Here is a 12,926-nt window from a genome sequence, read left to right on the forward strand (position 1 = left end):
ACCCAGTCACATTATTATTTTCTTTTTATCTCTATTCAAAACAGTGTAACTCGGACTTCATGAAACTTTTCGAATGATCCCAAATACAATGGTTTCCGTTTTATCGAATTTATATGACCATTTTCTGATTAATTCAACATATAAATAGGCTGAAATTAGTTAATTTTGATAAATTTGGATTCTTCCATGAAATGAAATGTTTTGTGACATTTGGACTTACTAATTGATTTCCAAAGGTATTGAAAGTTTGGTTGAAAAATACCATGATTTAGACCCAATTACATTATTTTTGGACCCCTCTCATAGTAAGCGTAAAGGAGTCTAAATCTGGTCGAAATTAAGTCCAAACTTGATGGGCACCTTTGAAATGGTGCCAGATAGCCAAAATGATAATATTTTTTTTTCTATTTTACAGAATTTAAATGATTATTTTCCAGTTAGTTAATTCAGCACTAAATAGGGTGAATTTTTTAAACCATCTAATTTTGCTTCTAACATTTGGATTTGTTTATTGGTTTGAAAAGTATTCTAAAAGTTTGGTTGAAAAATATCAAAAATTAGGTGGGGTTACATTGTTTTTGGGTCCTATTTAAAAATAGTATAACTGTGTCTAAATTTGATCAAAACAAAATTCTAACTTCATGAAAACCATTATACAAAAAATGGTCTCAAATATACAAAAATATAATATATTTTTATATTTTATAAAATTTAAATGATCATTTTCTAGTTAAATTTAACGTGTAAATCCAAAAGTATCGTTTGACTATTAATATCATCAATAACCAAAAATACCCCATTGAGATCATTAGAAAAATAAACATATAAGCTACAAATCCAAAAAATTTTAAATTACATTATGAAAGAAAAATAATGTTTTTTCATCAGAGATACACTATTTTTGAGAAGGAAGCCAAAAACAGTCAACCATGTTGGAAAACAGTGTAACTCAGCTCTGAATCTTCCCTAGAATTTCTATAGAGGATATAAATTTTGCTTATGTTGTGAAACTATAGGAATGAATGAACAAATATAATAGTAAAATGAGTTATAAAAAAATAAGGGTTCCACGAAGGGAGGAAATCAATGAATCATATCCTAAGCCAATATATAAGAGTAAAAGGAGTGTCTACGTCAAACAAGGGATTTAAATACTATTGAGTTTTGTCTCCTTGATTCAATACTCAAAGGTAAATGAAATCCTAAGACTTTACGACGGCCATATTAGGAGAAGGAGAATGAGAAGGTGAGTGAGAAGAACAAGAAGAAAAGTGAGAGATTGATGTCTTCATCAAGCTCAACACCAACCATATTAGAGCAATGTGTGTGTGTGTGTGAGATAAATAGAGGATTCAATTAAGAATCTTACTATATCTTTACCAGATATACTAATTGACATCCTGAAAATTTTGTTGGATGAAGTTTTGAGTTCTCCATCATTGGTAAGTGGGTTTAACATACGTAATGTTTTAGATGTAAAAATTATTAGATGTTATTTTAAGCTATAAAACCTTGATAAGTTAGTCTAGTATATAACACACGACCATCAAACTAATATATTTGGTGATGTTTGATCGAACCTTTAGTATTTGATAAGTGGGTGAGATATATTATCATTAGGCTAATTTTAGTACTTCACACTAAGGTCTACAATATCGTATCGGATTGATGTTTCGAGGCTGGCTCGGTATGGTACGGTATCATGTACCGAGTGGTACACCTAATTTAGGGTGTAAAACCCTCCGAAAATATCTGAAAATAAAAAAAAAATAGGATAGAATTTTTAAGTTAGAAATAAATATAGTAATAGTATAAATTTAGCAAAATCAATATAAATTAGGTAAAAATAGTATCACATATCTTTTTTGAGCTTTGAAGAAGTCTTGTGCAAGGTTCGTATTTTAGTCCGTTATGGATTATCCTTCTGTAAATATTGAAATATCTATAAAAAAATTATTTAAATTATTAGACTATTTTATTATAATATAAACTCTAAAATTTAAATGAATTAAATAATCACATATATAGATATATCTGATTGTTGATTCTACCACCAAAATGAACGATAGGCCTCCACGATGGTGGATCGAGGTCCTCGATCATATACATCTACATATCAATATGATATGTTTGTTAGACCTAATTACAAAATTGATCCTATGACATAGTGTATTGATATATTGTATACCATTGATGCATCAATGTGGTACTGATCGTCATGAATCATATTTATCCGAGGTAGCTCTCGAGGCATATATTAGTAAATATCATAGCTTCTACTTTCGCTACTGATCTACTGCTCTGTATCATACTATTACTTAGAGAATAATGTGTTAAATCTTAGATTTTGATAATAAAACCAATTGATAAGTATTTATGATTTGATCTCCGTTTTGAGTGACGCGGGATGCTTCGATCAGGGAGAGACAATTAAAGCAGGAAGAATCATGTTGGGCCAGTGGAACATGTTAGAAGATTGGACGTCAAGCCGGAGGATTAGTCGACGTATCGATAGAAGGCTTCGGGCCATGGATTCGGGCATCAAGCTAAGAAGAGCGAAAATTACACCAAGGATATCGGAGTTGTAGATGTCAACTGGCCGATTGAGTAATAGGCCGTAAGAGAGGACGATGCGCCGAAGAATCGGACGAAGCGTCGATAGACCAATGACATGCCGGATAACATGATTCATACTTAGTAATAATTATCTATATAGAAGTTATTTTATGTGTATAGGATTAACTATGATAGCAAGGCATAAAGCAAAATAAAGTCTTGGAGTCAAGAACGCGATTTCGTGGGGAGTTCGAGAGTTCGTCGGAAGTCCAGATGTTCATCGGAAGTTCTACTGGAATTGATCGAGAAGTATAGGAGCTTGCCAAAGAAGCTCATCGAAACTCTCCAAGAAAATCATCGTGAAGTCCAAGAGCTTGCTAGGAGTCCGCTGGAACATTGCCAAGAGATTATCGGAAGTTCGCCGGAAGATCGCCGGAAGCTCACCGGAAGAAACCTAGACTTACAGACTTTGTTTAGCTTAGTAAATGTCTTAAAATTTATAGTTAGCACATAATTAGGATTATAATTGGGCCAACCCAATTAGGGGATAGTTGGGCCAAGATTGGGCTGTGTTAGGCCAAGAGAAAGGCCCAAACAATGACCAAGCAAGTGAAACTATCATGGCACGATCTCCGAGACTGTGTCAGGTGGTGGTACCGTCAGTCTAGGTGATGGTACCACCTAGACATAGTCTTCTAGGTAGTGGTACCACCCAGTGTCAGAGTGTAGGCGGTGGTACCGCCCGTACCCTGAAATTTTAGGGATTTGAATTTTGGTTCCCGAGCCGCACAACTCAGCCGGCCGGTAGTCGCACGAGCAATGCCTCATCCAATCAGTCCATCCAGTACTTGAGTTGAGTAGCTCGACTAGCAGGATCAGCCTTTGCCCGAGCCGTGCAACTCAGCCAATAGTCGCATGAGCAACGCCTCATCTAATTAGTCTGTTCAGTGCCCGAGTTGAGTAGCTCGGCCAGCAGGATCAATCTTAGCAGGATCAGTCTTTGCCCAAGCCGCATAACTTGACCAATAGTCGCATGAGCAACACCTCGTCCAATCAGTCCATCCAATGCCCGAGTTGAGTAGGTCGACCAATGGGATCAGCCTTTGCTTGAGCTACGCAACTTGGCCAGTAGTTGCACGAGCAATGCCTCGTCCAATCAGTCCATCCAGTACTTGAGTTAAGTAGCTCGGCCAATAGGATCAGTCTTTGCCCGAGCCGCACAACTTGGCCAGTAGTCACACGAGCGACGCCTCGTCCAATCAGTGCATCCAATGCCCGAGCCCCGTAACTCTGCTAGTAGTTGCTACACGATCGTCGCTTTATCAACCTAGCTGCGCCCTCAGCTCCTCACAAAGACCCCGAGGCATGACTTGTTAGGGGGGAGAAGTGATAGGGCATATCATGGATTACCCCACGAGGACTCGATCCCTACCACACCAGCCCGAGTACGGGGCCTCGGGAGGAGGATGCAGTGCCATGTCTAATGCGCCACTAGAAATCCAAGATGACGGTTGTCCTCTCCCCGCATCGTCTAGCACCGCGCCAATTAGCCCCATCGCAACAGGGACCACTCCGAGAAGCTCGAGATGGTGCTGCATGACACCATCCCATGTATTTCGGGCGGTGGACACCCAAAGGTACGTTCGTCACTCAGGAGGTCGGTTGCTGACAAAGGCCGCATACGATCGACCCCCAGGAGCTACGATAAAAACCCCTCGTCAGCATCTAACGAGGGGCATCTGAAACATTGGTAGATTACTGACTTGAGCTTTGAAGGGGCCTAAGTTGGGATCACCCCCCATCCCGACCCAGGCCTATGTGTAGGAATCTGAGGGTGACAAGGGCGGATGGGTTCGTGAAAGAGGCGCATCCCCAACGATCTGACCTCAACCTGATCAGGCAAGACCTTCGTCCCTAAGACGGTCATGGATATCGACAATCGGACCGAGCTATACCAACCACGCTGCCACGATCTTCGATTTGCAGAACATGCATCGGATACATTATCTAACTTACGAGTGTAGGATGATGTCGTTGGATGCATCCTCTTTTAATGGTGTTGATGATGATGCCATTCAAGAGAAAGGATCGGCTCCAATCTTCCGGTGGATGGACGATCAAATCTGATCTCATTTATCAAATGAAATAACGTCAAGCATCTTTATCGATAGCTCTAACTAATATTTTTTTTATCCATCACTAGACCTTGAGAATAGATGTATGTTGGCTGCTTTAGATTAAATAGGACAGAAGCAGCAACAATCTCTCTTCTGCTTTCTTATATTTTTAGGTCACTCGAACTTTTCTGCTGTCATATCACGAATCAACCCTACATTGTCGTCATCGGAGAGATGAGAGATTAAATACGATGGCAGAAGAGTTGATTCTGACAGCCATCAGCCATCGAAGTTTGCGTGATGGACAAAGAAAACCTAACCCCCAAAGCACCACAGATAGGACACACACAAGCGTGGCTCTCCATTACCTCACGCATGTTCATTAACTGCAGCTCTTCACGCCGCCTTTGGGACACCAAGCTGCATGTGATCGCCTCCATTTCTTCACTGGCGCATGGAGAATCTGCCGCCGCCATCAAACTACATCGAGACCCTTGCGAAAGGGCTGCGGATTCTTCACGAGCCATGCTGGTCTGTACATTTGTCGAGGGAATCTCCGTAGAATCTCTTCAATGGGATATCACTCACAACCCTACACCCACTGAATATAGCTTCCCTAGACAAAGGAGCCTAAAGCTTTGTTTATAAGAGAAGGAATAATATGGCACGAATCTTATCCATTTGGAGTTGCAAGAAAAGCTTTGCAATCTCCGGGTTCTGGTTGGAAAGCTGATACTGTGACCGAGCCTGTATTGGGTTGACAGTCCACAAATTCAGTTCATAGTGAGTTTGGACAACCCACAGCTCGTCCTCTCTTAATTTAATCCTAATTAATATTAGGAAGGTATGGTGGCTACGTTTTAGAGGCAGAAAAAGACATAAATAGGACAGCAACGTGGGAGAAGGTAATAGCCATGGGATTCTAAAAAAAGGAAGAAAACAAGGCAGAAAAGGAAGAAAAGGAAAGGAAAGAAGACAAGGACAACGCAGAGAGGTCGTTCTCAATTATCTAGTAGTGTTCTCATCTCAGGTTAAATCAAATCTACAGTAGACTCTTGCTGTGATAACTTGGGGAGGTTTTAGATATCGTGGACAGTGACGTGATCCTTGTATCCCAATTATTCTCTTGTGATTGTTACTAGAGTTTAGGGCAAGAGATTGAGATTTGTATATTCATTATTCTCATAGTGGATTATCTCTAGTTTGTCCCGTGGTTTTTACCCTTCACATTGAAGGGGTTTTTCACGTATATCTTGGTGTTCGGTTTGATTATGCTTCCATTTAATTCTGCTACGTATTATGGCCTTCTAATATTTGTTCATATACAAAGGTTATTCCGTTTTATATCCCCATCAACTGGTATAAGAGCAAAGGGTTTTGATAATTTAATTTTGTATTTGAACATGGAGGCTAGTAATGTTTCTCACATGATTAGTTTAAATGGAAACAATTGGATGATATGGAAACCAAGAATGGAAGATCTGTTATATTGCAAAGATTTGTATGAACCTTTACAGGGGGATAGTGCAAAACTCATAACTATGACAGATGATGAGTGGAAGAGGTTAGATCGAAAAACAATTGGATTTATTCGACAGTGGCTTGATGATAGTGTCTTTTACCATGTTTCTACTGAAATTTCTGCATATTCTCTTTGGAAAAAGTTGGAAAGTCTCTATGAAAGAAAAACAACTAGCAACAAAGATTTTTTTATCAGAAAACTTGTGAACCTAAAATATAGAGATGGTGCTTCTATTGCTGAACATTTGAATGAAATGTAAAGTATTACTAACCAGTTATCCTCCATGAAAATGTCTCTTGAAAATGTCTCTTGATGATGAGTTGCAGGCATTGTTACTTCTCAATTCATTACCAGAAAGTTGGGAGATATTGTGGATTCCCTCAGTAATTCTGCGCTAGATGGTATTGTCACTATGACTCAAGTAACAAGTAGTTTGTTGAATGAAGAGTTGAGAAGAAAGAGTTCGGCAACATCTTAAAATGATTTACAAGCACTTATCTTAGAGAACAGAGGAATGTCAAAGTCTAGAAGCAGATCACGCATGGGTAGAAGCAAGTCAATATCAAGAAAAGATATTGTTTGCTATAATTTGTTGGGAAATCATAGGGGGCGACATCATATGCGCAGCGGAAGAACAAGAAAACAAAAATCCCCGATTCCCAAAAAGATGTTCATCGTCGTGCGAAGATTGGTGCGCAAAATCCGCAAAAACACAAAACTGCGTATAGAGATTGTGTTACCTAGGGAGATCGTATATCCCTGTTTCCTTGCAGATCCTTAGGAGAGGGTGAAGGAGGTCAAGCGTCCTCCTCTCTAGCGGTGATCCACACAGCAGGGTTGCGACGACGCTCCTCAAAACTCCAGGCCTACTCTGAGGTGGAGAGGGAGAGGAGAATAGGAAAGGCAAGCAAAGACTCTAGCCTATGAGGCTGTGAATCCCTCCTATTTATAGAGATCCCGTGTCAAAACCCTAATGGGTCCTTTCCCTAGTGGGTATTGGATCTGCATCCAATAAGACAAGGGCTCCGTCGGATATCTCATATCCGAACCTCTACTCATCGCAATGCCTACCATATGTGTGTGACCCTCTAGGCCCAATATCGAGCTGGCCGTGAGTCATACCTGTCAGAACTCCTTCTAACTCAGTGAATTATTATCTCTGTAATAATTCACTCGACTCATCGACTACGGAAGTACTAGGCCACTACGCCGTAGTCCCCAGACGATACAGGGGAATCCAATCCATTGGACCTGTCTGTCCTTAGTTACCATGTACCTATAGTCCCTCATCCATCTAATATCCCAGAGACCGTATATCGAGCATGGTGCTGTCAGACCCATACGGTTTCTACTCGAGTCTCGCTCTAATCGGATTCTCCCGGAGAACTCTTTCTCTCTCAACCCGAATGACCCTGGCCAGGGATTTGTCTGAGCAAGAACACATGGGATATTCCTCTCATGATACCGAGAGTGGATGATCCTCTATCGACACTCAATAGCCCTCGTAAGGTCGACTACCACTCCCAATGACCAGCTGTACTAGATCTGGGAACAGCCAAACCTATAAGTCTGGTATCAAAGAGTGGAGCACTCATACAGGACATCCTTGGTGTCTCAAGTCTAAGAACCAGATACACCACTAGGACTACGGAATCGTTGTCTGACAATAAGGCATCATCAACCATCCAGCATTCCGTAAGCGGATCAATCAGTGAACTCATTCTCCAATGAGCACCTGTACTGTATCCCTAGTGTCCCTACACGAGCAGCTATGAGACCAGCTGCATCCATCATATGGACGGGTATACAGCACACCAGTCTATCCGGTTATCACGATGTCCCTCTCGAGTAACCTATGACCGGGATTATTTAGGATATGTGTTTAAAGGTGAATCGATCTCATTATCGTGATCTCATCACGATCCGATTCCCATTGCACAAATCCAAGGACATCACAATATATATGCATTTATGCAATAGTTATAAAGTGATATACGCCAAAATATAATAAGCAAAAAGATTATGTATCAAGTCACACGTGCCATCACTCACGTGATTGGCTTGTTGGGCACTTATGACTAGCAATCTCCCACTTGACCTAAAGCCAATCACCTATGTGTCTGATCCCCATCAGACTCCTGTGACGCTCAAAGACAAAATGAGACAACGGCTTTGTCAGTGGATCTGCAATGTTATCTTCGGATGGAACTCTTTCCATTACTACATCTCCTCGGGTTACGATCTCTCTTATAAGCTGGAACCTCCTCAGAACACTTCTGATAAGACCCGGGTTCCCTTATTTGAGTAATCACCCCATAGTGGTCGCAATATAAGGAAGTCGACTTGTCGCTATCTGTATCGACTCCCAAACTCCCTCCTTTGCTGCATCTAATGCGGCAATGTACTCCGCCTCTGTGGTCGAGTCAGCAGTGGTATCTTGCTTGGAACTCTTCCAGCACACTGCTCCTCCATTCAAGGTGTACACATACCCTGAATTCGACTTGCTATCATCGACATTAGACTGAAAACTTGAGTCAGTGTAGCCTTCAACCTTAAGGCTATTACCTCCATATACTAGTAAAAGATCCTTAGTCCTTCTCAAGTACTTAAGGATACACTTTACTGCTTTCCAGTGCTCCAAGCCTGGATCCGCCTGATACCTGCTCGTGACACTCAGAGCATGCGCTATATCAGGCCTAGTACATAGCATGGCATACATGATAGACCCTATTGCTGAGGCATAAGGTATCATATCAATGTTCGCCCTTTCTTCTAGAGTCTTTGGGGACATACTCGTAGAAAGCGATATCCCATGTCTCATCGGTATGAGACCTCTCTTGGAATTTTCCATGCCAAACCTTTTGACAATAGTTTCTATGTACCTGGACTGGGACAAGCCAAGCATCCTCTTGGATCTATCTCTATAGATTCTAATCCCCAAGATATAGGATGCTTCCCCTAAGTCCTTTATGGAGAAGTGTCTAGATAACCAAGCCTTTACTGTGGATAGCATTCCTATGTCATTCCCAATGATGAGGATGTCATCCACATATAACACCAAAAAGCTAATAGCGCTCCCACTTACCTTTCTGTATACACAAGGCTCATCTTCGTTCTTAACGAAGTCATAAGATCTGATTGACTCATCAAATCTTATGTTCCAACTTCGGGAAGCTTGCTTTAGTCCATAAATGGATCTAAGCAACCTACACACCTTATCTGGGCAGTTCTTGGACACGAATCCCTCAGGTTGCATCATATACACCTCCTCCTCCAGGTTCCCGTTGAGGAATGCGGTTTTCACATCCATCTGCCAGATCTCATAATCATAGTGTGCTGCAATAGCCAATAGAATTCTGATGGATTTTAGCATTGCTACGGGTGAGAAAGTTTCGTCGTAGTCAACACCTTGCCTTTGACGATACCCCTTAGCCACTAGCCTTGCTTTATAGGTCTCTACCTTTCCATCTACTCCGATCTTTTTCTTAAAGATCCACTTGCAACCGATGGGTACAATACCTTCGGGTGCATCAACTAGGTTCCAAACCTTATTGGAGTACATAGAATCCATCTCAGAATTCATGGCTTCTTTCCACTTCCCGGAGTCTATACTCATAATAGCCTCCTCGTAGGTCTGAGGATCAATATCCTCTACATCCTCTGCTCTAATATGTCCCACATATCTCTCAGGAGGATGGGATACTCTATCAGACCTGCGTAAAGTTGAAACTTGTGTATTAGATACCTGAACAGACTCGGGCTGTAGAGTGGTGCTTGAGCTTGGTTCTCCAACCTCGCTCAATTCTATCATTCTCCCATTGTCTCCGTCAAGAATGTGTTCCTTCTCAAGGAACACTGCTCTCTTAGCTACAAAGACCTTTTGGTCCTTGAGATGATAGAAGTAATACCCACAAGTTTCCTTGGGGTATCCCACAAATTTACATCGCCCTGTCCTTGATTCTAACTTATCGGGGTTGTGTCTTTTAACATGGGCAGAGCAGCCCCAAATCTTAACAACCTTAAGATCAGGCTTCTTCCCTTTCCATATCTCATATGGTGTAGACACCACCGACTTAGTTGCAACTCTGTTCAGAAGGTAAGCTGCGGTTTCTAGGGCATATCCCCAGAATGAGATGGGTAGGTCAGCGAAACTCATCATGGACCGTACCATATCTAATAATGTACGATTTCTCCTTTCAGAGACACCATTGAGCTGAGGTGTATAAGGAGGTGTCCATTGGGATAATATCCCATGGTCCTTGAGGAAGTGAGTAAACTCTGTACTTAAGTACTCACCTCCTCGATCTGATCGAAGAGTTTTGATACTCTTTCCAGTCTGGTTCTCCACCTCATTCTTATACTCTCTGAATTTCTCAAAGGCCTCGGACTTGTACTTCATTAAGTACACATATCCATACCTTGAGAAATCATCAGTAAATGTAATGAAGTAGGAGTAACCTCCAATGGCATGAGTTGACATGGGTCCACATACATCACTATGTATGAGTTCCAACAACTCAGTGGCTCTCTCTCCAGTTCCACTAAATGGAGAGTTGGTCAGTTTTCCACGAATGCAAGGCTCACAAGTTGCATATGACACATAGTCGAATGGATCTAGATATCCATCATTTAGCAACTTTTGAATCCTTCTTTCATGGATGTGACCTAGCCTACAATGCCACAGGTATGCACTGTTCAACTCATCTCGTTTCCTTTTGGACACATTTATATTCATGATATGTGGAGTGGTGTCTAACATAAATAAACCATTATGCAATGTTCCTTTCGTGATGATCTTATCATCTAATAATATCGAACAACCATTGTTCTCAAAAACAAATTTATATCCACTAACTGTTAAACATGAAATGGAGATAATGTTTTTGATAATAGAAGGAACAAAATAACATGCATCTAATGCAATAAAAGCTCCACTAGGCAGATGTAGGGCGACCTCGCCAACAGCTAATACAGCAACTTTTGCTCCATTACCCATCTTGAGGTCCATCTCGCCTCTCTCTAGTCTCCTAGGCCTTGCCAGAACCTGCAACGAATTGCATATATGATAAGCACTACCGGTATCTAATACCCATGTGTTATCATAAGAGTCTGACAAATGGAGACTGATCATGAATGTACCTGAAGCTTCATCAAGCTTTTGTTTCGCCCTTTCTGCAAGGTACTCTTTGCAGTTTCTCTTCCAGTGCCCATCTTTACCACAGTGGAAGCACTGGCCTTTGTCCTTTGTTGGGTCTTTCTTAGCAACCTTTGCTTTACCTTGTTTGCCCTTGCCCTTTCCCTTCTTAAGGGACCTTTCTGCTTTCCTTTTCTTTCTGGTCTCACCAGTGTAGAGAACTGGCTTCTCTTTCTTAATAGTACTTTCTGCCTCCCTCAACATATTGAGGAGCTCTGGGAGAGTCACCTCAAGCTTGTTCACATTAAAATTCATTATGAACTGTGAAAAGGAATCTGGTAGGGACTGAAGCACAATGTCCACACACAAGTTATCCTCTAGGACCATTCCTATACTTGTGAGTTTCTCTATCCACTCAATCATCTTTAGGACATGGTTCTGAACCGGTGTCCCCTCAGTCATCCTAGCGCGGAAAAGGCTCTTGGATATCTCATATCGTTGAGTCCTTCCCTGTTCCTCAAACAATTTACGGACATGTAGGAGAATGGATCTGGCATCCATCTTTTCATGTTGTCTCTGTAACTCTGGAGTCATAGAGCCCAACATATAGCACCGAGCAAGAGTGGAGTCATCAATGTACTTCACGTAGCGAGCGATCTCATCCTCGCTTGCCCCTTCTTCGGGCGTAGGCATCACTGTATCAAGGACGTACACGATTTTCTCCGCTGTGAGAACAATTCTCAAGTTACGGAGCCAATCCGTATAATTTGGACCAGTGAGGCGGTTGACATCAAGTATGCCACGTAAGGGATTTGAAAGCGACATTTTCTGAAAATAAAGATGTAGCAAAAATGAATAACATGCAGATTTTGCAAGAAATAAACTATCAAGATATGGACTTCTATCTTAATATGCTCCCACTATTTTACTAACGAGTCACGCGACACCCTCAGCACGTGAAACGGAAGTCTCCGGCAGACTTCTAGTGGGGATCAGGATCCAATCAGCGTCTTAGTGTAACCTCGAGGGACTCGACCAATCACACTAAGCCTAAAAGGTAGACAACTCTTGCCGATCACAACTCCTTGTGATTCCCGTCCTGTTCGGCCTCCGAATCACCATGGCCTCGAGGGACTCGACCAACCATGATGCTCGGTTAAGTCAACACCTTCGTTACAAGATGAGTCTGATTTGATGATATACCCTCGAGGGACTCGACCAAGCATATCATGCCCTCAGGTCACCGGTGACATCTCTATGTCGTAAGCAAGATAGCGAATCGCGATATAGGTGAGTCTCGAGGGACTCGACCAACTCAACCTACACCGGGATTCGGTTCCTACTCATAACGATGGAAGGCCACGTGGGTCAATCTAATTGCCTCACGTTTACCGACTTAATATTATCGAGAGATGTTTCTATGATTTGGTCTCCTAATATGACATGTCACACATATGCATATTTAATATATATCTACATCGCATGCAAATATATATACATATCTAGTATGTGTATAAGCAATCACACCAGATGATCATGGACCACAACCTAATATGATTAGGCCCGAGCCAGTAGGCCTAATCACTCACATCAAGAT

The sequence above is a fragment of the Musa acuminata genome, chromosome BXJ3-5, assembly GCF_036884655.1.
Source record: "Musa acuminata AAA Group cultivar baxijiao chromosome BXJ3-5, Cavendish_Baxijiao_AAA, whole genome shotgun sequence".
Lineage (NCBI taxonomy): Eukaryota > Viridiplantae > Streptophyta > Magnoliopsida > Zingiberales > Musaceae > Musa > Musa acuminata.